Source organism: Hyperolius riggenbachi, chromosome 3, assembly GCF_040937935.1.
Source record: "Hyperolius riggenbachi isolate aHypRig1 chromosome 3, aHypRig1.pri, whole genome shotgun sequence".
NCBI lineage: Eukaryota > Metazoa > Chordata > Amphibia > Anura > Hyperoliidae > Hyperolius > Hyperolius riggenbachi.
Window position 1 is genome coordinate 216,836,062 of NC_090648.1, and position 25,583 is coordinate 216,861,644.

General features: G+C 41.2%; 1 protein-coding gene and 1 long non-coding RNA gene across 3 annotated transcripts in view; one reads left to right on the forward strand and one right to left on the reverse strand.

Annotated features, from left to right (window-relative positions):
• Window positions 1–2,131, reverse strand: part of PEAK1 (pseudopodium enriched atypical kinase 1) — a 44,453-nt gene extending 42,322 nt beyond the window's left edge. The window contains exon 1 of one of the 2 annotated variants that reach the window (XM_068275728.1): window positions 1,737–2,131. The gene's annotated coding sequence lies outside the window, so the exon portion shown is untranslated. Of the gene's footprint in view, window positions 1–1,629 lie in introns of both variants that reach the window. The other variant, XM_068275729.1, reaches the window with a different exon arrangement.
• LOC137563363 (uncharacterized) lies at window positions 1,608–18,500 on the forward strand. The gene is made up of 2 exons (XR_011030332.1): window positions 1,608–1,823; window positions 18,303–18,500. It is a non-coding gene; the product is annotated as an uncharacterized lncRNA (long non-coding RNA).
• The last annotated feature ends 7,083 nt before the right edge of the window (window positions 18,501–25,583 follow it).

Here is a 25,583-nt window from a genome sequence, read left to right on the forward strand (position 1 = left end):
GTCTTATTTTGTGCCCTACAGCCTATGTGCCATGACTTAAGATGTTTATTGCCTGTCTCAAACTCCCCCTTAGAGAAGGCTGTGCCAACCTGCTCCATACAAAATGTATATATAGAAGACTATGGAGGTGCCAGACTCCCCCTCACTAGCTGTCAAGTAAATTGAGAACAAGTATGTAGAATGAGATGCAAGTGCCAGTCCCTTTGTAAACACACAGCTGCCTGTAGCTCTTAATTCACTGCTGTGACCCTGTTCTCTTTTTTCCTAAACATCCCCGCATATCTTCAGGCTCGGAAACTTCCACTGTTTAATTTCAACAAGTCTAAGTGGCCTATGAATATTTGCCTGTCTGACTGACCACATTCTGCCAGTAATTTAATGGACTAAGTTCTGTGGATTTTTTTAGCCTCTCCAAAATGTTTAACCTTTTCTACAGTATCAATTTACCATTTTGGGCCTAACTATTTCCACTATTTATGCCATGACCTTAAAACCACCACTTACTATTCCCAACTTGGCATTCCACTAACATCCCCAGGACCCTTCTCCCAGGACATTCTATTTACGACTCCATTCATGCAAAAGCATGTAGCAGCCCACAAACCTTTCAGCACCATCTTTAGGACATGCCTAAAAGCTTCATCTGTGTTTCCAGTATTGCAGTATCAGCAGTTCTGAAATGCTTATTTCCGCTCCATAAGGAAGGAAGACATTAAAGGTCTGCACCCTGGCACTGATCTCCCTCCTCCACAAGCACCATCTCAACATCCTGTGTCTGAATCACACATGGGTGTGAGAGGTGCTGGACTTTTGTACATCATGGCTCTGCTACTTCAATACCACAGATTTTTGTTTTACAAAAAACTGCCCCAAGTTCAGCTGAACGCTAAATGCAGGTTTCTTTTAAAACACCACAAAAACTCATCAGCTATAATGTACTGTATTCTTCTGAAGTTCAAATCCATCAGTATCTGGTGCAGGGGAATAGTTTAATATGTTTAGTGTGGCGACAAGTTATGCTATGGGTTTATGTTCTCTGCGTGTACAGTAATCTGACAGATCACATCATGTGCCTGTGACAGTAGCCAGACTGAGTCTGTATAGGAACATGACAGCATGGGGTACATGCATACACATATGTGCATATAGGTCCAGCTTCTCTGCCTCCTAGGCCTGGGAAGAGTTACAGGAATGCTCGGTATGTCTGGGGGGGTCAGTCTGGGAGCAGGGAAAGTATGTGCTATTTACAGGACAATATGGGGGGAGGAGGCACGCCACCCAGTCACAGACCCAAAGAGCATCCACTATTAAATTCTACCCAGTCCAGACTTGGAGCGCACATCTCAGTTAACCCTGTAATTACAGACAGATCAGCTATACACATTCCTTCTGCAAAATAACTTTTCGTTAACCCTGCAAGAGACCTACAGAGCATATTGGTTATCACTAGTACTGCTGCAACTTGGATACAATCACTTCTCTAAGGTATTGGTAACAGAGATCGGTAAAAGAACAAGTATACAATACAGGTAGTAAATCACTGCTTTCTACGCCAAACCTGCCAGAAAAAGATGGTGAAAATAATGAACCCTCCCATACCAGCAACCCGAGAAGCAATCGTTCATCTACCTTTCTGCTGTCACAGAGCTAGCAAGTGCTTCTTCTGTGTAACACATCCTGTTCTTGCACGTCAGCCCCACAAATCCACATCAAGCTAAAACAATTCCAGCACTCACCAGCACAGGCGTTTGGCTGATCTGTCCCTGCTGAGCGAAGATGGTCACACTACGCTGATCAGCTGAATATGTATGTGACAGAATGGGGTATGTAACAGACACAACTGTATGTGTGTAGATGTCACAGCAATCTCTGGCTGAAGGCAACAGAGCTCCGTATGTCAGAGCTGTCAGTATGTGACATCTTTGCAAATTAGCTTGACATTGCTGTGCGTTACAGGCCTGTGTACGTTCAGTACAGCAGCGTATCAGTGTTCTGTGTGCTGGGAGCAGTGATGTGCGTGTCAGAGCTGAGCTATCTCGTGTATATTGTCTGAGCTGTGTATGTTTGCTTGCTGGCCTGTGCGTGCGTCTGTGAGTGTGTGTGTAAGTGTGTGTGTCTCTTACTGCCAGTGTGTCTGCCTCGCTGTATGTCTATCTGGTTCTCCCCCTGCAGGGAATGTGGAGAGCAGCAAGCAAATCATTTCCTGAAGGAGATGGCACACAGTTCTTTTTCACTTTCACACACATAAGCATGCATCCTCGGCATGTATACTCAATTGATGCTCACATACAAAGGGCTAATAATACAATGGGATCAGACAAAGAACTAGAGCTGGTTTGCAGTGTCATGAAATACGCATACATGTACACACAGCAAATGAACTACAATGGCAGATCAGGCTGTGGAAAGATTAGTGCAATAATGCAGCAAATAATGAAGGTTTCAGACTGGATGCAGTCACAATATTTAGGGCCTATTTACACATTAAGTCGTGCCTGCTGCTGACCGCAGTATAGCACAAAGCATCGCGGCTCCATTCAAAATAAGGATTGGGCCCTGTTCATTCAGAGAAATTCTCTTTCACCACACAGCAAGCCCTGTGAAGAGCACCGTAGGCCTATTTACTCAGGCAGTTTTTAAAAGCCTGGAAAGATTGCAAGCTGGCTGGCAGCAGTGGTGAGGAGACTAAATCAAGAAAGTTGTGACGTGTGCTGTAATGTGGTGTATTTCACTGTGTGTGTGCTGTATTGTGGTGTATTTCATGTGTGTGCTGCAATGGGATGTATTTCACGGTGTGTGTTCTGTATCGTGGTATATTTCATGATGTGTGTGCGCTGTATTGTTGTGTATTTTATCGTGTGTGCAGTATTGTGCTAAATTTTACTGTGTGAGTTGCTGTATTGTGGTATATTTCACAGTGTTTGTGCTGTATTCTGTATTTCATGTGTGTGCTGTATTGTGGTATATTTCATGGTGTATGTGCTGTATTCTGGTGTATTTCACTTTGTGTGTGCTGTATTGGGGTGTATTTCGTGTGTGCTGTATTGTACTATATTTCATGGTGTGTGTGCTGTATTGTGGTGTATTTCCTAATGTGTGTGTGTGTGTGTGTGTGTGTGTGTGTGTGTGTGTGTGTGTGTGTGTGTGTGCTTTATTGGGGTATATTTCACTTTGTGTGTGCTGTACTGTAGTGTATTTCACGGTGTGTGCGTTGTATTGTGGTGTATTTCACAGAGTTTGGGAATAAGTATTTCAGTTTGTGTGCTGTATTGTAGTGTATTTCACAGTGTGTGGGAACAAGTATTTTGCAGTGCGTGTTGCACTCACCAATTGGTGCAAGATTAAATATCTGTATGAACAAGAATACCATTTGAGTAACAGAGACATCTGTCTATCTATGGCCAATTATCCTGTACTTCTTTACAGATTATTCTCTGGTGTGATCTCCCATCAGTGGACCGACATGTCAGTAGGAAGTGGGCAGAACTGCAAACTAAACTTTCCTTCACCTCACCCTGTTTTAACTAAGTTCTGCAGGTCTAATTTCAGAATAGTAGCTTTTTAGGAATACCTGGTACCTAATGCTGATGTACAAGAAACGTGGAGATGTTTCCCTACTTGATCTTTTTAACTACCCATCTTAGACTAGAAGCTTAAAAAATGAGGTTGCATTGTTGCTCTAAACAACAGCATTTTTTCCCATTTACTTCATTTCTCATAAATCACCCCCCCCCCCCCCTTTATAGCAGTCTTGCATATCCTTCTGACATGTTAAACCATTACAGCAATAGGGATGAATAATTTATGGCCAATGACCACAATATTTTCCTACTGCCAGATGTGCACTTAGCCCTACCCTTACTTTGGGAGAACACAGTTGTGATGAGTGTTGCTACAATAACATGAAGTAACAGTTCAGAACACTGATTGTAGGTCATTAGATTTCAGAACATTCTTGCATTTCTAATTGGCTATTAAGGAATTAGTTCTCATGCTCAGTCAGTGGGACATGTTACAGTTTTAAGTACAGTAGACATATGCATAGTACAGTACTAGTTTTTAAAGAAATAAATATGACAGTAGCAAGGGGAGGAGAATCTTTCACAACAGTGATACTGTATACGCTGGACAACAAAAACATCAGCATTTCATGCGCCTTTATAGAAGGTAGACCAGCCAAATGTTTCTCTTTTAAACATTTGCTCAAATTCCAGACTAATCTGTGCGTGTGTTTTAGGCTCTTCAATTCCTTGTCAGAGCTCAGTTACAAACATCAAGGGTTGCCTCTTTGCATCAAAGCTCTGGTATTATTTATTAAATGCGTGTTCCTCAGCTTCCTGTGAGTGACACAATGTAATTGTATAATGCATCCTTGAATGAGCCATCCATTAACAAGGGAAGAGGATCTGGCTGTAATGGCATGGGGATCCCTTAGGGATCCCATGATCTCCTGCAATAATATCCCACCCCAGGGAAACCCCTTTTATGCAGCACACACCATTAGAGACTATAATTCATTTAAGATGTAGGATTTAGATGCTTGAATTACCTAGCTCTATTTCCCTTTTATGTTGAAAAGCATATGTTTTGCTTTTTTCTCTCTCCTGCCTCTATTATGAAGGAAATTTGAGAAGAAACACAATCATTTTCTGTATGGTCTCCTTAACTTTATCATACTGGCAGGGATAGTGCCTTTCTTAATTTTGAATGTACTCAAGCATCACATTGGTTATATACTGACTAAACAGTATATCAAGGAGAATATAAATGTGTTGAGAATCCACACTTGTGCCGATTTCTGGACTTGGATAGAATGATCAGCCACAGCATTGAAACCACTGAGATAAACTAAATGACATGGGTTATCAGTAACCTGAGAGCAGAAGCACAGCTGGGCAAAAAGCGGCATGACTGGGCGGGCCCTAAGACAGACTGACCAGGCATGAATGGGTTCTCAGGTGTGAAACAAAGGTGGAGTGTCTTGGTTAGACCCAGGCACTATAACCTAAATGGATCGGGGGGGGGGGGGGGGGGGGGGGGGGCTCCTTTTTTATTCATCAAGGATACAGCAAACTCAGTGCGTCACTTGTCAGAAATTCTCAAGTGGCAACTTGGGTGTTGGGAACACAACCTAACTTTGCTGTTTCTTGTTGAATCCTAACAGATTCGTCACAGCCGGAGGCAGGTCCGTGACAATGCCGGCCTGTAGGACATCGGAAGGAGAAGTACCCACCGAGCTTATTTAATGGAGTAATACATTATGCTATGAGTGTATAATGCAAATTATGGTATATGGGTGCCATTAAGGAACTTAATTGTACAATGGTTGGTTGTCATTAACGGAGTTAATGGCATTAAGGTTGTTGGTTGTCATCAGCAAAGTTGATGGCATTATGGTTGTCATTAATTAGTTTAATGGCATTATGGTTGTCGCTGGCGAAGTCAGTGGCATAATGGTGGAATGAAGGCTGGTGGCTGGTACGGTGACATTCATGCAGATCAAAGGCATTGTCATGGGCGCTGGCAGAGCGTGGCTGCACGTTATTTCGTAATGTTGACGAGTTATTGTGGTATTATCTGAATTCTGTAATAAAGCTGTGGCCTTTAAACTCCAATGGGGTGTCACAGCTTTATTTATTCAATGTTAGATGGTAAGGTCGCCTTGTATGGGCCCTGCCCTGGTCATGGTTACAATAGCACTCTGTCAAGGGGTGGGACTTATTAGGTAGGAAGTGAACAAAGCTCAATGATGCAAATGCAAAGTGAAGGCAGTTCCATCTGGACCATTCTCACAGAATAGCTTTTGCTGGTAAGCCTAAAGTGTACCTCTGGATTTCTTTCTTTTTTATTTTCTCCTCTGAATTAGGATTATTATAGACATACTTTTTAATTTGTATCTGTGATGCACCGTCCCTCTCCCACTAATGTAAACAGAGAGAAACTCCGACCAAGAATTTAACTTTATCCCAATCAGTAGCTGATACCCCCTTTTACATGAGAAATCTATTCCTTTTCTGACCATCAGGGGGCGCTGTATGACTGATATTGTGGTGAAACCCCTCCCACAACAAACTCTTGAGTACCTACTCCTGGCAGTTTCCTGTCTGTGAACCTTGCTGCATTGTGGGAAATAGCTGTTTACAGCTGTTTCCAACTGCCAAAAAAGCATGCAGCAGCTACATCACCTGCCAACAGTAAAATGTCACCATGTAATAAATGTCAGAATGTAAATCAGGGATGTAAAATATTTTACAATGGGCAAAGACTGACTAAATCATTTATACATCATTATTGTAAAAATAAAGCACTTTTTTATTACATTATTTTTACTGGAGTTCCTCTTTAAGGTCACCATACATTTCTCAATGGCCACCAGATTCGACCATCAGACAGATCCCTCTGATCAGGGAGAGATCTATTACTGCCACACACTGCTCACTGATTTCCAACGGATTTCAGCATGAACTCTACTGGAAATCTGTGGCGCTGCCAGCGCCTGCTGAGCCACCCAGGTCTCCCCCATGTAATGTACTCCCCATGGGCCATGCAGAGTTGGCAGCATTGCATAAGCTCACTTTTCTGCCAACGCACCTCCTCCTATGTCTTCTCTCCATCCATGCCGGGACTCCTGTACCCTGTGCCGGTTTAGCAGATATGTGCCTGGACCAATCAATAGTTTTGATTGATTTCAGCTGGAAATTGGTTGAAATTAAAATCAGGCAGCTAAATTGCGGCAAGGGTCTCTGGCAGATTCAAATCTACTGGCAAAATAGAGTAATGTATGGGCACTTTTATCTCAGAGAGCTGAATCAGAAAAAGTGTCAGATTACTTTGTATAATAGTGTATGCTGGCATGTTCACTGATATGCATGAAGTAGGGAAAGCTGTCATTGCTCCAGTGTGCCTAGGTCAGAGGGCCTCACCAAACTTTTCCTATGGGGACCATTTCTAATGATGCCACTTGCTGTACAGTAGCAGGGCTCAGGATCATGTGTGACATGCATTCCTAAGCAGGACAGTATTGTGAAGAGGAGTGTGCATGCAAGAATCACACTCACAGCTGCAGCTCATAAAAACTAAATAAGCACTGAGGATTTTTAGTACAAGCGATGGCATATCTTTAAATGTGAGCAACGTTCAAGTGTGACAAGGGTAAAAACATAAACAGAGATCTGGAATGCTTTGATGCCTCTCATTATGTATAAAACAGTCCTTAATATAACATAATAATAAATAATAGCAGTATGTGATTAATTTTATATAAATCAGATGATAATAATAATAATTGGTGACATGTTTTTAACATTGCAGAGGAACAGGCAAAAAAATTCAGCCATGGGAACAAAGTAATCCTCTGTACAGATGCCATTTTAATATTGCCTGAGATTATCGTTTTTGATCCCTATGGTTAGACATTGCCATCAATTCATTAAGCATTACTGCATTCAATAATGCAGAAAACAGGAGACTTTACCGAACATCTTCACTAACACCAATTCACTAAAGCTATGACCACACTGAAAAGTAAAATTACCGACAAGTGAGGTAAATTACTGACTTGATTCACAAAGATCAGTGCATTCAGTAAGGAAGAAAACTTTTGTATTTTAGGACCTATCTGGACTTGCCGCTAACTAACAATCACCATGCGATAACACAGATAGACAAGGCAGACAGCCAATAGGAAGAGTTTCCTGGTCTCTGCTTCTCACCCACTGGATCTGATGCCCCAGCTGGCAGGACATCACACACAAAAAACAAAACAAAAAAAAACAAGTGCAGAAGGAGGAGACATTGGAAAAGGCTTTTCTGTATCCCTTTAGATGTGCAGATCTCTATACTTATACACAGAGAAAAAAAACCTCTAGTGGCTGCATGCACATATAAAGGGATACAGAATGCATTTTACTTCACAAAACAGACACAAGAACAGCACAAGCAGACAGAAGAATCCTCTGGCTGCCTGACATATCTAAAGCTGGTGAGACATAGCAGCAGGGAGAGGTGAATTAAAGCAACATTTTTCGGCAAATTACTGATCTTTTACCGCATGTGAGAAAATCTTAGTGAATTTGAAAAAAAAAGGATAAAATACCGAATGTGGTATCCTAAGGTGGTCACTAACGGTCCAATTTCTAGCGAAAAATCAGAAATTCTGATCGGATTGGTTGTAAATAATCTCCATTGATGGGCACAATCGATTACGAACGATTATAAAAATAGTCGTCCGATTGGATTTTTTGTCAAACCAAAATTTGGATTTTCTTGTTGGTTGTGGTAGATGATGTAGTGAATAATTTTTCTTCTAATCAGAATATCGGATCACTCAAACGATTTTTCGCTAGAAATTGGATCGTTAGTGGCCACCTTTATACCGACTTAATTTTTGTATCCCGAACAGCCCTTAGGCCTCGTTCATATTACAAACGCGGATGGCCATGCGTGCGGAACGCAACGCATGCGAACGCACGCCATCCGCGTTTGTGTGTGTTGCGTGGCTGATCCCATCACTGAAAAGTGCAAAAAATGCGTGCAGCATGCGTTCCCGGACCGCACAGGTCTGGAACGCATGCAGTGTAAACATCAGACAGTGCAGTCTATGCACGGTCTAATGTCGTGCGTGTCGGCCTCCCGCACGTGTTTCCAAAACGCGGCTGGAAACGCGTGCAGTGTGAACGGGGCCTTAGTGAATTGACCTGATTTTGTTAGTAAAGGTGTCTTACAACATTGTTTATCGATCTGGTGTCCTGAGCAAAAATGGTGGTTACTGTTTGTCATTTCCACTCATAATCTCCATAGAACAGAACAGGTTGTAGCTGTGCTGTGTATCCACTTCTGAAATTGTCACCCAGAACAGACCTTTGGCATGACAATCATTGGGCATCATTATAGGCCTTTACAATGGAAACAAGCTGTGCTTAGCATGCGTATCACTTGAAGATGTAGACAATGTTAGATTTATTTGAAGCATGCGTTACAAAGCATTTCTTATCCAGGGACCTGCTATAAAACCTTATGTAAAACACACAAAAGGGTTATTCTGTCATTTTGTCACTATATTTATTATTATTATTATTATTATTATTATTTTTTATTTATATAGCGCCAACATATTCCGCAGCGCTTTACAAAGCACAATAAGACGACAAGGGGAACATAGATACAACTAACAAATGTACAGCAGAGTTCCAAGCATCACAAATATTGTTACAAGAACAGTAAACATTAGGAGGATGACCCTGCCCTTGCGAGCTTACAATCTAATGGGTAGTGGGGGACACAATAGGTAAGGGGGTGGAGGATGGATGAGGCAGTGATTCTTTGCCTCTCATTACATTGTGACAGACAAGTAAATAAGGGCTATGGAATGTTATAAGCTTGTCTGAAAAGGTGTGTTTTAAGAGTGCGTTTGAAGATGTCCAGGTTTGGAGCATGACGTACAGGCTGTGGAAGAGAGTTCCAGATAAGGGCTGATGCTCGTGTAAAGTCCTGGATGCGAGCATGAGAGGAGGTGATCAACTTAGAGGCCAGGAGAATTTCTTGGGAGGAGCGAAGGTTGCGGGAGGGACAATATCTTGAGATTAGTGAGGAGATGTATGGAGGAGACAGCTCGTGGAGGGCTTTGTATGTTAGAGTCAAGAGTTTGAACTGGATCCTCTGGGTAATGGGTAACCAGTGGAGAGAGTGGCACAGTGGGGCTGCATCGGAAGAGCGTGTGGAAAGGTAAATGAGGCGGGCCGCTGAATTTAGAAGGGATTGGAGAGGAGCTAGCCTGTTTTTTGGTAGGCCACAGAGCAGGGTGTTGCAGTAGTCTAGGCGGGAGATGATTAAGGCATGAACAAGCATTTTGGTGGCCTCTTGTGTGAGGAAGGGACGGATACGGAATATATTTTTGAGCTGGAAATAGCAGGTGGTGGTTAATGAGGCAATATGAGGTTTAAAGGAGAGCTCTGAGTCCAGTATAACCCCCAAGCAGCGGGCCTTAGTGGTTGAGGTTATTGGGGTGTTGTCTACCGTTATGGTTGCAATTGGTGGGGGTGTAGATAGCAATGGTGGAAAAATCACAATTTCTGTTTTAGTCATGTTGAGTTTGAGGAAGCGGGAGGACATGAATGCAGAAACGGCACGTAGACAGTCGGGGACTCTGGATAGTAGTGAGGACAGATCAGGAGCTGAGAGATAGATTTGGGTGTCATCCGCATAGAGGTGATACTGGAAGCCAAAAGAGTTAATTAGTTGTCCCAGGCCACGGGTGTAGATTGAGAAAAGAAGTGGCCCAAGAACAGAGCCTTGAGGTACACCAACAGACAGTGGGTGTGGAGAGGACTTGGTGTTAGAGAAGGAGACAGTGTAAGAGCGTCCAGAGAGATAAGAGGAGATCCAGGAATGTGCTTGTCCCTTGATTCCTAAAGATGACAGTGTCTGCAGAAGCAGAGCATGATCAACAGTGTCAAAGGCAGAGGAAAGGTCAAGGAGTATTAGAATGGAGAACTGGCCTTTGGATTTAGCTACCAGTAGGTCATTAGCAACTTTCGTGAGGACAGTTTCAGTGGAATGGTGTGTGCGGAATCCAGATTGAAAGGGGTCAAGTAAGGAGTTGGTAGAGAGAAAGGCAGACAATTCTGAATGGATGTGACGTTCCAGTAGTTTAGAAGCAAAGGGGAGGAGCGAGACAGGACGGTAGTTGGATAGAGAAGTTGGATCAAGAGAGGGTTTTTTGATTAGTGGTGTGATGATAGCTTGTTTGAATAAGGAAGGAAAAGTGCCAGTGGAGATAGACAGGTTGAATAGAGTTGTTAGAGCGGGATTAAAGGAGGAGGAAAGCTGGGGGATTAGATGAGAGGGAATGGGGTCCAGGGCACAGGTAGTGAGATGCGCTTTGGAGATTAGTGAGGAAAGACACTGTTCAGTTAGTGTGGTGAAAGATGTTAGAGTGGGAGAGTGGTCTTGTGGAGCGGGGGGAAGGCAGTTAGTGGTGGGCAAGGATGCAGGCGGACAGAAGGAATTTATAGGTGGCGGCTGTGCTGGTAAAAATGGTTGTGTGTTGAAGCTATTACGTATTGCATCAATCTTGCTTGTAAAGTATGATGCAAAGTTGTCGGCTGACAGACATGTGGTAGGGGGAGGAGGTGGGGGACGAAGTAGGGAGTTAAAGGTGTTGAACAATTGTTTTGGGTTGTGGGACTGTGAGGAAATGAGCGAGGAGAAATAAGACTGCTATTTACATATGCTTTATAGAGAAACTGGAAAAAATCGAATTTTATGGATTCATGGGCTAATTGACTGGCAATTCCTATGTCCCAGGATACCCGGATGAAAATATTTAGATATATAATGAAAGTCTCCAGAAGTGCTTCTATTAGACAAACCATCTACAAGGTAATGACATAATGGCATCTGGTGTGACAGTGACTAAATAAAGCACAATCTACCTTTATATCTCATTGTTTACAAGATCAGGGCCAGGCTCTTACCGCCATATCGGGCCAGGCTCTTACCGCCATATGTAGTGGGATTGCTGGGCAGCACATAATTACTGGAGAAGAGTCAATGATTTAATGTTTTATTAAAATCAATAGTTAAAACACAGAGTTTATCCCTGAAATCCCAGAGGCATGCAATGCACATTATGCCATCAGCCCAGTGGTCCATTGCTTCATGCAACCATTCCTTTCATTACCCTTATAAATAAAATAAACTTTACTAGGTATTAAAAAAAAAATCATAATACTGAGAACAATTATGAAAACTTTTGCTCTGTACCCAAACCTCTAACATGAAGTGGACTGATAATCTAACGTTAAAAAGAAATAGAACCACAAACTGATAAACACCTTCTACATTTTAATTACAGACCATTTGTACGAGCTGTTTTTGAACTCTGAACAATTGATAATACAGTTATACAGATTGTACCATTACAATTGCTAATACAATTGCCAACAGTTTGTTGTTTAATGTATGACCAAAGCAAAATGTTTATTTACTTTACCAGTGAAAAATATAGCATTTTTCTCTATCTGCTGTGACCAATCACAATGAAAGGTAAATGAAGCAAGAGCACAGATTCGGAAATACAAATGTTTTCTGTAGGTAAAGATCTCTAGCAGTAAGCATCTTCAGGTGGTAAATCTGGTACTGCCACCTTTCCATACAATTGTTCCTTACGGGAATTACTGCAGTTTTGAGCTGGATTTCACTATTCTAAGTGTTTCAAGAACAGGATAATTAGGATCTTGTTGTTAGCCAAGAGGCTCTTGGAGAATTGTGATGCATAACTTGGTAGTTAATCTTGCCTTGGGGCTTAGGGGTCTAGCAATGCTATATCCAAATACATTATCTGTAAAGGAGACTCTCCAAAACTGGGGGATAATGCAGTAACTCAAAAAATGAAAATCCCCCCATCCCCAGCCTTATTAACCTCTTCACCTATGAAGGCAGGTATTATTTATGCAGCAAGGGGCTCTGCCCGTTGAGCAATACTAATCCACATGGTCCATAACACTGGACTCTACGCTACAAAAGAGAGAAAGGCTCCTCCTTTTGCAGAGGATCCTCCACCAAAGTGAATAGCAAGGGGTTCTCCTTCACCTCTGCTGATCAGAAGAAGACTCAGGGTAGAACCTGGGAGCCTCCTTTAAGAATAAGGTAATCAACAGACATCCTCCTCCTTGCAGATAAATGGGGACAGGGCTCAGGTTAAAAAAGCAACATTTCGGTAAAAAAAAATACAGGAACAATTAAAAAAAAAGGAAATTATAAAAGGTAGAAAACATTTTCTTCTTTTTTTATTTGTATTTATATCTGTATCCTTTCACCCTCAAATCTGTTATTCTTGTGTATACTTCAATCTTCTTCAGTCATCTTTTTCTTTTCCTGCATACGTCTAAATCTTCAGCAAATGTTCACAATCTCTTCTTTGCTTCTTCTTGAAGCTTGCTAGGGGGCACTGCAACCTATCTCTACCTGCTGCAATACTGATCAGGAACCCCACTGACAAGTCATTTTCATTTTCAAACAATAGATAGAAAATTACTCCTCAGTAGGCAACATGTGAACCTATTGTTGGGAGGCAAAGCAACTGTATATCACATTGCTCTCTGCTTGTATTTATGTGTTCCATCTTTTATGTGTTGCAGTAAAATTGACCGAAAGTCTTTTCGGAGAAAACAAAGAACACTGTCATCCTTTTATTAAGACAAAACAATATAGAGATAGTAAAGTCTTAGATCCCTGAAGGAACGCAGTAATCTATACATTAAGCTAAGTATAAACTGTACAATACTGTCACCCAAAATAGTCTGGCTCCTAGGGCCACAGCACATATTGCTCTATGGAGTGGGGACACAAGCTGGTGGCATCATCATCATCATCCTTTGAAGTTTCATCAATTTTGGGTAAAAGTGATGACCTTTGTCAGATCACTATAGGGCATGCCAAGGACACTGTCAGACACCTGAACACCTGTAGAGGTTCAGCTGAAATAATTAAGGTTGAAAGTTTTGGCCATGAAAAATGAAAAGTGTGTATGTAACGTTAGGGTTCTTAGGCACTCAGTCATCACATCACTCATAATTCCCTTCACTTGCAATGTATGGGGATGCTAACAACATTACAGCTTATCACTCACAATGGATAAAATACCACTAACCATGATTTGCCAGTGACTGTATACTGTATGCTGCTCTCTCACTATCATCACTATATGCTGGAACTAAAAGGAGCCAAATATGGCTTTTCACTAGTAGTTCCCTGCTAGCGGCAGCTCACCGTAAGGCCCTTAAAGAGAACCTGTACTGAGTAAAATTATTTAAAATAAACACGAGGTAACTTCAAATGAACATTAAATAGTTACCTTGCCATCAGTTCCTCTCAGAAGCTCACCATTGGCTTCTGACAATGATCCCTTCCAGATCTGACAACATTTTGTCAGAACTGAAATATATCAGTTGCTGTCAGTTATATATCAGTTACTGTCAGTTATAGCTGAGTGGACAACTGATGTGCCCGGTAATGTCCATGTTTCCCTATGGCTCAAGTGGACGATGTTACAGTTTAACAGTGTGCTGACCAGAAATCCGTTATGGGTTAATGGCCATTTTCAAAATGGAGGACGGAGAATTCCGTCAATCACAGTGGACAAACAGGATACAGGAGAGGAGAAAGAGATTGAGGAGTAGACTACACGGGAGTCTACTCTAAGTATGACTTGTGTATGTTTATTTTGACTTTTCATTTTCAGTTCAGGTTTTCTTTAATCAACTCACTTTTTTCTCCAAAGTTTTCTTCTAGGAGATCATTTTTCATCTTCTTAATAAAATAAGATTTAGAACTTTTCTCTCTTTTTTGGCCTCTCTGGTCAGGAATCCAGTGGCTGGTAACGGAAATATTATTTGGTTATAATTCGTATTTACATATACTTTTAGTCCTGAACTTACTGGTAGTACATAAAATCATTTAATAAGCCATACATTTCTTTTAATAGATACTGTATATGAATATTAATTTTGGTTAGGAAAGCAAATGCGTGTGCAGAATACAGCAGTAAATGACTCTTGCAGTAGTGGTGTACAGAACCTTTTCCCTCAATGATATAAGAAAGTTCCAATCAAAATCTTGCATCAGTAACTGTACAAGCCATCACATTTAAATTAAACGAATCCAGCAATCCCCACAACAGAATGAGTTTAGATGTGTTGCTTAGTAGGGCCTACATCTTTAGGTATGCTGACCGCACCGCTCAGAACAAACGGCACTTTCAGCTTTCACATGACACAACAAGCAGGTGCTGTGCACAATGGAGTAACTGTGTGGCTTCTGGAATGATCAGCACACACTCAGAGACAACCCAGCCACCACAACATACAAGGATATCACAGTCAGAACTTACCCAGTACCTTTATAGTATGATCCATGTGAGCTGGGATAAACAGTCTCATTAAAGATCAACTCCAAGACTACAAACAATAATCCCATTTAATCCAGTCATGTACTAAAACAAGTAAAATGTATATTTACATACAGGTGGTTCAAATACCAGATCCCTGTGAGGCCTCTTGCACACTACATGTGATTCCGATTTTTTTATCTGATCTGATTTCGGATTCCGATTAAAAAACGTACTGCATGCTGCTAAGATTTTTAATCAGAATCCAAAATCGGATATATAAAAAATCGGAATCGCATGTAGCGTGCCAGAGGCCTAAGGCCTCTGGCATACTACATCGCATACTACATGCGATTCCGATATTTTTATATGATCCGTTTTTTAATTCCAATTAAAAAAACGCAGCAGCATGCAGTACTTTTTTAAACCACCTGAGGACCCTGGGCTTACACTCCCCCCCCCCCCCCCCCCCAGTGACCAGGCTATTTTTTGCAAATTAGACCACTGCAGCTGCAACTCAGCACACAAGCGATCCCCCCCCCCCCCCCCCCCCCCCCTTTCTGCCACCAACAGAGCTTTCTGTTGGTGTGCTTTGATTTTCTCAGGATGTTTATTTGTTTTTTTTATAAATATTTATTTCCTTTTTTTTTAATCAATAATTTTTACTATTTATTTTTAAACCTCGCCCCCTCCCTCCCCCTGCCAGCCAATCAGCGGGATTGGCTGTCATAGGCTTCAGCCTATGACAGTGGATCACTTGCCTGCCTGCCAGAGATCGCAGCACTGTACACTGTAAATAGACGGCGATCACCGCTGGTAGACTGATGGCGGAGCGGAGCTCCTTCATTCAAGCGGGGATGCACGCAAATCAGCACGCAAGATCCCCAGCAAAACACACCCCCAGAACTGCACGCCGATCACCATTAGGCGATCCTGAGGCTGCCGCTCCGCGAACGCCCGTTGGCGTGAGGCGGACGTTTAGTAGTTCATCGAAATTAAAAATCGGATTGTATACAAAATCAGAATCACATGTAGTGTGCAAGAGGCCTAATTCCCAATACATCAGCTTCTCCAGTGGTAAGACAGAAGGGCAGAAACGTGCTATGAGTCCCTATTACCAAGTTTTTTCCCACAGGAGAAGCCCCAGTGATAACCATCAGTATAATGCTTCCTCCCTGATTGAATTTGCTGAAGCGAAACACACCAAGCATGGTGTGATATGCACGTTAGGCTTGGTTTCCACTTGCGCTGGATCACGTACGGCCAGTGTAGTGTCCACTCCGATGGTCTGCTGTGGCCCAGCTGGAGCCCGGGGCAGATGCGTTACCACTATATGCTATATGGGGAACGTATCTGCTCTTCTGGGATTATCACGGACTACACAGAAGTGCGGTCCACTTATCACAATTTATCCAGTGCAGGCTAACAGACAAAAAATGTCCATACTCATCTCAAGTGGGAACAGAGCCTAACTCAGTCCGCTGCAGCACACATAATGATAACAGCCCAATCATTTACAAAATGTTGCATGCATTTCCTGCACTATCCAGAAATGTGCTGTCTAGGATAATAAAATTATGTCACGAGAAACAGACATGAATCTGCCCACTGAGTTGTATGGACATTGTGTTTGTCCTACATTGCGGAACAGGATGATGTTTTCACCCGCTCATGCTGCCCTCTCCATAGAGCCGTACATGCTGGGGGGCTAGGAGGGACTATCTATCTGTCATGAATTAACAAACATCCTTTCCAGACCTCCTTTGGTTGTTCTGATGTAATTATGGCATCTTAATCACATTTGTTTATATTTGCAAAATAAACTATGCAACTCCTTTTGACGTTGCATGTATATAATCTGTGCTTTCTAACATCTACAGGAACAGAGTCTGAAGAAGGCTGATTAGCCAAAAGCTTACTCTTTTTCTTTTAAGTTAGCCAATAAATGGTATCCTCCTGATTCAAAAGTTCTTGCACAGTGTGAATAAAACCCTAGATAAAAGTTTAAGCGGTTGGCTATTGGCTATATTATACGGCCACACTGTACACAAGATTTATAGAATGATAAATCTTTAACCAGCCGAGACCTGTCTCCTGGATTCTTAGGTTCTGGATAAACAATGTACTCATTGGGGAGGTTATTGTAAATATATGTACTTATTTTCTGTGAGTGAAACCTCCCATTTCCTTCCCTTGAATACATTCTCCATATATTCCTATAGGGAATCCACAAGGGAAAGGCAGTATTACTGGCTCACAACTGGATTTTCTATCAAAATAAAAATTGAGAATCCACTTCAGAAAGGTGAAAAAGATTAGCTCATGGCAGAACCTCAGAAATTCTGGAAGCAGAAATGTAGAAATACAAAACCTAGATTTTAATGCATCACTCCTCACTCTTGTATCCATAGCTTGTAGCATAACTACGGTATACTTATGCTTACATGTACAAGTATATGTCCTTCTCCTCCTCATACCCACAGCTGGCCAATGACTGCAGCTTAGTGAGGCAGAAAAGGATGGCCACAATTTATGACCCCGGTTTGAATTGAACCCTTTACACATAAGAAAAAGGGCAATTCCAGAACAAAAAAAAAGACTACAACATGTTTTATGATTTCATAGGTATGACTTGCACCACAGGATTTGGACACAGGGTCACTTTAAACTGTATTTATTACAGGTGCAAGGGCAAAAACTGCTATGTCTAACAAATATATCTGTTTTTCACACAGGTGGCATTAAGAATAATATGTGATGACTTAACAAGAGAAGTGGTGCAAACGTTTTTCAATATCTGGATGCCATGGCTGCATTCCTCCTATAGTGTAAACCTACCTAAGGCCCTCTTGAGTTACAACTGGTGGGGGGGAGCAACATCAGGTTTTATCCCATAGATCCAATATAACAGTATGTCAGTATGTAGCTCAGCTTATTACAGTCATCAACTATACCCCTTGTGCAATTCCAATCCTGTTTATATGCATTGCTCACTCATAACTGACTCCTTCTCTTATCTATGGACATCCATCCTACTATGGTTCAGCCAAAAGATGTTTATAATGTCTAGTACTGGTATGGTATACAGTGGAAGACTCTGTATTTGTTTTACACCAATATTTTTCTTCTTTTAGTAACATAGCTTGCATACCTTAATCATGGACACATTTGTATAAAATGTACTTTGCTACATTATTGCTATTCTCTGCCTGTTAAAATTTGATGCATTGTTTATAGTTCTCAATACAACATTTTCTTGAAAGTGAGAAAATAATAATATGAGATATTGCAATCTTCATTTCCAGCAGCCCCCAACTTGACATTGTGGTCTTACAAGTATAAAAACATTGAGAAGTATCATGTATCAATGTGTCTTTATGTTGTACAAAGCCATCTGACTGTATTCTATTTACAGAACAGGCTTCAGGACATTATGAAACAACCCAGAGTTCTTCAGCTGTGTGCAGTGCCAGAAGATCTACATATTGGCTATTTATCCATCCTACGAAAAATACATAAGCCAGGAACCTTAAAGGGAACCAGAGATGAACGATTCACACAAAATAAACATATCAGTTGATAGCTTGTAAAGAATAAATGCTCTACCCGATAATTTTGCCACTCTGGTGTGCCTTTTTGAGTGCTTTTTATCCATTATTGCTCCAGGAAATATCCAACATGGCCGCCGGCTCATATTCCTTCTGCTTCCAGGTTATGAGGTGTTCTGGATGTGCTGTCTAGGCTATATGAGACTATAGACAAGCAGGGCTGCTGTAGGCTTTCATCTGTCTGCTTTCAACTTTATTATTCTGGTATGCTTTGTGGCTGCCTGTAGGAAGTGTCTCTCATAGTAATGAAACTGCATACAGTAGATAATAATGACAGGCTGCACACACAGAGCACACAGATCACACAGCCACACTTGTCTGTTAGACAGAGATTTTTCCTGCAGCAGCAGCCCTTCCCATATCATCACAGCTTTCAGTATGTAAAGCATGAAATTTGAGCCAGGAGGGGGAAGGCTTGGGCTTGAAAAGACTCCACAGAGAGGAGTGACTCAGCTATAATGATTCCAGGTCAAACCTCGACTGAATAGTCGGTGGATTCTTATCACAGTTGATAACAGATAGATTAGACTGAGAAGAATAAAACTAAAAGCAGGGTAGGTGTTTACTGTCATGTTCCCACTGATAAATGTAATACAATACATGAGGGTGCTTCATCTCTGGTTCTCTTTAAACAGACTCATCATAACCGCTGGTGTGAATACCGTTTTTCATACTCACCAAACCCTCGCATCAGTACCATAATATGTTGTGCTGGGGACCCTCTCAACAGATGCATCTATTGTCTCTACCCCCACCTTTTATATTGTAAGCCTCTAGCAGGGCCCTCCTCCTTAAGGTGGCCACACACAATAAAATGATCCGATTTTACGGTAATTCGATAAAAACGATCGGATCTCCCGAAAATATTGAAAGCTTTTTTTTCATTCGACTGAAAAATCCAATCGGATTTCCCTTTTTCTTTGAGTTTTATCGATCTGGAATGCCAGATATTTTTCTTCAATCTCTCTAAAGATTGTATGGTGTGTGTTAGATTGCCAATTTATGAATATACACACCCTAGCTATTTTGTCAGAGTATCCAATAATTTTATCATAATTGGGGAAAAAATTGAACATAGGTGTGTGGTACATTGGTCATATTTTTGAAATTTTACAATCAGTCAGAAAAATTGATTGCAATTCTTAAATTGAACAGATATTTAAAAAATTGTATGGTGTGTGGCCACCTTTAGTGTTTCCAGCTTGATTATGCAATATTAATTTCTGACACCGCTCTTGCGGACTAGAACAGAGTCTATTTTGACCAAAGACACTGAACTACTGTCAAAGATATTTGCATGATCTTGTTTTATTGTGAGCTCCTTGTATGTTAACCCATTTATTTATTGTGTTATTGTGTAGCGCTGCGTAATATGTTGGCGCTTTATAAATACAATAAATAATAATAATACGCTAACATATCATATAACATGCATAGTGGAACAACTAGTGAAAGACACTGCTAGTTTCCTTCAGCGTTCAACAGAGATAAACTTCACAACATTCAAAAAGTACCACAATATACAATGCAGCTTACCATAGAAGTAGGAGCTGTGTATAGTAATGTCACCCCAAAAGATGGAATTGTAACAGGTTATATAATCAAAACCAGAAAACCTCATCCTACATCCAGCCCCGGGCTACCCATGAGGCGGGTTCCTCAGGTGGCAGAGGGGGGGGGGGCATACCGAGCTGAAGGGGGTAGCAGGCAGGAAGGGGGGCAACGGGCACAGTGGTGTGGAGGGGAGGTCAGGCCCCCCTCCCTCACCTGGGTCCCCCCCAGTCTGCGCACTTCCTCCAGCTATTACCACAGTGTACAAGTAGGCAGCGGGCCTAAAGTCTAGAACTGGCCCTGCCTCCACCATAATTATTTTGCATAATTATTAATAATGACATCTACCTCCGGCTGGTGGGAGCAGCTATGGGGAGCAAACTTTCAATACAGCATGCAAAACTTTTCAAGGCTAACTTACAGGAGAGATTTGTCATTGCTTTATAACAGCACTTCTACAGATATTTTTATTATGTGAACTGTAGAAGATATACTTTGAAAAAAAACAAAAACACAAAAAACTGCAAAGTGCACGAGTGATTGTACAGGAACCATCTGCCATATTACAGGCAATCACGCTTCTCAGCCAGACAGGCAATTTTATAGTTCTTCCACTCTTTCAAAGTCAAGTTACGTTTTGTAATGAGAGGATTAAACTTCCAACTGAAATTTATTCTGCAGTTAGAAGTAAAAAATATTTTAGGGCACTATAAAAAAAATCAAAGGTTGCTATAATAATTATTTAATGGTATTTTACAGGTATTAGTTGACCTACAATACTGATAATGATGAACATTTATCTAAAGGACAAACAATTAGTCAGGCTGTAGGATACTACGTAACGTATCATCAGTATGAATCAATACTTTTACTTCCTGGTAATTTTTTGCATAGTTATGCGTATTGGGGATAGATTTATGGTTGCAGCAAGGCATTCCATGACAAAAGCAAACAGATGGGAAGATAGGGAACAACACTGAGGGATGGATTGATTCAGAAGTACAGGCTGAAGTTTTGTGAAGGTAGTAATGGAACTATAGAGGGCCTTAAAGCTACCCAAAGATTTGTTTTCCTACCCTGCTGACATTTTTCAGCTTTGCGGTCCTGTGACTCCACCATTTGGCTAGGTGGCCATTGTGTCAAAATAGAGGCGCCAAAAGGATAAAAGGAAGCTAAATGAGCTTAAAAACCAAATTCTTGGTAAATAGAGGAGGTAGTGGTGGACTTACCTCCTCCAAGTAGACACACAACGACTGTAGTAAACACAGTCAATATATTTTATTTATGAACACCAAATATGCAACGCGTTTCGCAGGTTTGATCCCGCTTCATCAGGCAATAACAACGGAGCAATAGCTGTAAACAGAGATAATTGGCTCATAACCCATGTGTAGTCATACAGTCATTAAATTGTATAAAAATAAAATATATATAAAAAAATTATAAATAAATATGAAACATCAGAGGTGAAATAGGTATTAAAAAGTGGGGGTGATTGGGATAAAAACAGTGGAAAAGGTAATCGTGAGCAGTGATGAGCAAAACTGTTAATATTCTTTTCACATAAAATCTTGCAATAATAATGTTTCATTCAAATTTCAAATAAACAATTTGGGGGGGAATAATAATTCCCATTAACTTGCGCGTTTTTTGCGTACATTGCACATATCCACGAAAAAAAAAACACCGATCTTTTGGGCTAGAATAAAAATTATTGTTTTGGACGCCTTGCGCTAAAATATAGTTCTATATGTTTTCACAAAAATATTGAGCTAAAAGCAAAGAATGTAAAAATCCAAGATAAACCTCGAATCAAAAACCGAATTCTCAATGCAAAAATTCACAAGCAATGGAAAAAAAATGAAGGTATCATAAGGAAAGACAGCTGGGACTTACCATATGTGGTCAGTAGAAGAGCCAGGCACCTCTGTGAGGGCTCACTTCCAGGAGTGCTCACTTATACTAGTTTGGGGGTTGATTGACCAAATCGTGGATATGTGCAATGTACGCAAAAACCGCGCAAGTTAATGGGAATTATTATTCCCCCCCCCCCCCCCCCCCCAAATTGTTTACTTGAAATTTGAATGAAACATTATTATTGCAAGATTTTATGTGAAAAGAATATTAACAGTTTTGCTCATCACTGCTCACGATTACCTTTTCCACTGTTTTTATCCCAATCACCCCCACTTTTTAATACCTATTTCACCTCTGATGTTTCATATTTATTTATAATTTTTTTATATATATTTTATTTGTATACAATTTAATGACTGTATGACTACACATGGGTTATGAGCCAATTATCTCTGTTTACAGTTATTGCTCCCTTGTTATTGCCTGATGAAGCGGGATCAAACCTGCGAAACGCGTTGCATATTTGGAGTTCATAAATAAAATATATTGACTGTGTTTACTACAGTCGTTGTGTGTCTACTTGGAGGAGGTAAGTCCACCACTACCTCCTCTATTTACCAAGAATTTGGTTTTTAAGCTCATTTAGCTTCCTTTTATCCTTTTGGCGCCTCTGTTCTCCTGCATAATATTGAGTCCACCCTGGGTGGAGGGTTGAACCCCCTTTTTCTCATCTACAGAGAGCGACTTCTTATTCCTGAGTGGGGTCAGGAAAATCTCCCCACCTGCCTTTACAGTGGTTGCCCAATGGTAACCCTGGTTTGTGAGTATTAATATTTACTCTATCTAGTAACCATTTACCAGTACATATTACACTAATGGGGCTCTTGGTGTTCCTTGTTTTTATTGTGTCAAAATACTCAGAGCCACTTTGCTATAATAGGTGCTGTCCTGACTTCTACCCATCTCACCACTGGAGCGCTGTAAAATCAGCACTGGAGATTTGGGCGCAGCTAGTGCCACCATAGGCCAGAAGAGGAATTACGGTTAGAGCGGCACTCAGTGAGTAATTTGGGCGCTTTCAAAAGACGGAACACTAATTACTATACAAACGCTGTAATTCAGCCGCCAACAAGAGCTCGAAGCCGAATCACATCTTTCCCCCACTATCCTCAGCAACCTGGAGGAGGAATAGTTATTAACGCCACCAGGACTTTTGCAAGAGCAAGGTGAGCCATTTTTCGTCTTTACCCTGCACCCAAATCTACAGGTGGCTTAATTGTATGTATGCCCCACAACTCCCCACACATTGCACTCTCAAATTGCCATGACCTCCCCCTATCACGTCACTTGGCAAAACCATGTTTGCTCCACTGTCCCAGTCACCTTAGCCTTTTGATGCCATCTTGTGAGGGCATGGCTATGGTGTAAGGTAGTAGCAGATGTGCACTATACACTTTTTAGAGTTCCCTCCTTTTTGATTTCTTTTGGACGTATTTGGGTATACTCTCAGCCACCAACTGTAGCTTGATCCTTAATATTCCAGGCTTTAGTCCAGACAGGTTCTGATAAGGAGGTAAATCCATCCATTTCTGCATCTGGCATGCAGCCCCCATTTCCCCACCTGAATATTATCAGAATATTGTGCAAGATGCTGAAAGATTAGTAAATAAGGCAATGTTTTACTGCAGTGGTATACGTATGTTTTTTAATTTTCAAATAAATTAAGGCTGTCCTGTATTTAATAAAAATAATGCCTCACGTTGCGAGACTGAATGTGACAACAATTGAAAAAGTGCTAATTTATTAACTTTTAAAATTCTGACAATGTTCTGATTTGGCTCAGTCATGGTCTGACAACTTCAAGAAAAGTTTTTAGGATAAGCATTGAGGGGTTCTGAGCCAGACAACCACAGTAGGTTTTTATGAAAAGTATCAAAAATTTATTTTATTAAACATATAGAAAAACATATATATAAGAAGAACACACTATATTTTAAAAAGCAACCAGGTGGCCACCTCACTCACCTCTCGCACCACAAACTCATACACAAAATCAAAAATCGCCTTGAAACTGTATACCAATGCACTTGCTAGCTAGCAAAAAGGCCTGAATATTGCTGACATCAGTCCAAATGCAAAAAATGCAGTTAAATGAAGCAAGCAAGCCAAAAGAAGTCCAGCAATTGTTGGTTAGTATAGTATTTTTCTACGAACAGAGAAAAAGGCTTCAATGAGTATGGTATTTGTAAGCAAATAATAAAAAAAAAAAAAAAAAAAAAAAAAATCTGTCTCCAAGAGTAGCATAAGCAGTAAAATCTTTCAGCATAGGTGGGTCATCAAGCAAGTCAAAGCCAGTTGCATATACACTGTAGCAAATCAGCTATATAGGCAAGTTGGTATAAGCGCCCGTCAAAGGCGTCAGATGTAGCAAACGTCAGAGTAAACATCAGCTGTGCTTAGGTGATATAAGTTACCCATCCTGTGCTCTCTGCTCGACATCGGATCCAGTCATAGGTGACTACCGTCCAGAGGATAGGCAATGATGGAATCCTTACAAGAGGAGATGCAGTCCTCGGTCGGTGGATCCGGCTTGCAAAGTCCTGTGGGTAGCTGGAAATAGAACAGTTTGATGGTGTCCACTGTGCTGCGATAAGGAGGCAGAGAGACGAGAGGTGGCTCGTGGTTGGTCACGCCGGAGAACCCGACATGTTTCGCTGGCTAGCGGCCAGCTTTCTCAAGGGAGGCGTGGCTAACTTGCGTCACACTTGTGGTTAGAGTTTTTATAGGGCCAGGCTCCGGAAACCAAAGGGTGACGTGCGCATCACATCGTACCGCCCACCGAACGCGTCCCAGTCAGGCCGAGGGGGCCATGACCTCCCCCTATCACGTCACTTGGCAAAACCATGTTTGCTCCACTGTCCCAGTCACCTTAGCCTTTTGATGCCATCTTGTGAGGGCATGGCTATGGTGTAAGGTAGTAGCAGATGTGCACTATACACTTTTTAGAGTTCCCTCCTTTTTGATTTCTTTTGGACGTATTTGGATATACTCTCAGCCACCAACTGTAGCTTGATCCTTAATATTCCAGGCTTTAGTCCAGACAGGTTCTGATAAGGAGGTAAATCCATCCATTTCTGCATCTGGCATGCAGCCCCCATTTCCCCACCTGAATATTATCAGAATATTGTGCAAGATGCTGAAAGATTAGTAAATAAGGCAATGTTTTACTGCAGTGGTATACGTATGTTTTTTAATTTTCAAATAAATTAAGGCTGTCCTGTATTTAATAAAAATAATGCCTCACGTTGCGAGACTGAATGTGACAACAATTGAAAAAGTGCTAATTTATTAACTTTTAAAATTCTGACAATGTTCTGATTTGGCTCAGTCATGGTCTGACAACTTTTGCCATCAGCAGACATCTTTTTTTATTTCTTTTTTTTTAATCCAGGCTAGATTTGCTGGATCATTTAAAGTGAATCTGAGGCAAAACTCAAGTCAAAAAATATACTTTCCTAAGAAGAGGAAGCCTTTGGATCCTCCAGAGACTTCCCTCATACTCTTCCCAACCACTGAGGCTGCCTGGTACATTACTAAAGATCGCTCCTCTTCAAGCAGGAGCCTGGCCGTGCTACATACATGCAAGTATGGCAGCATCTATGTATTAGTGGCCGCACTCG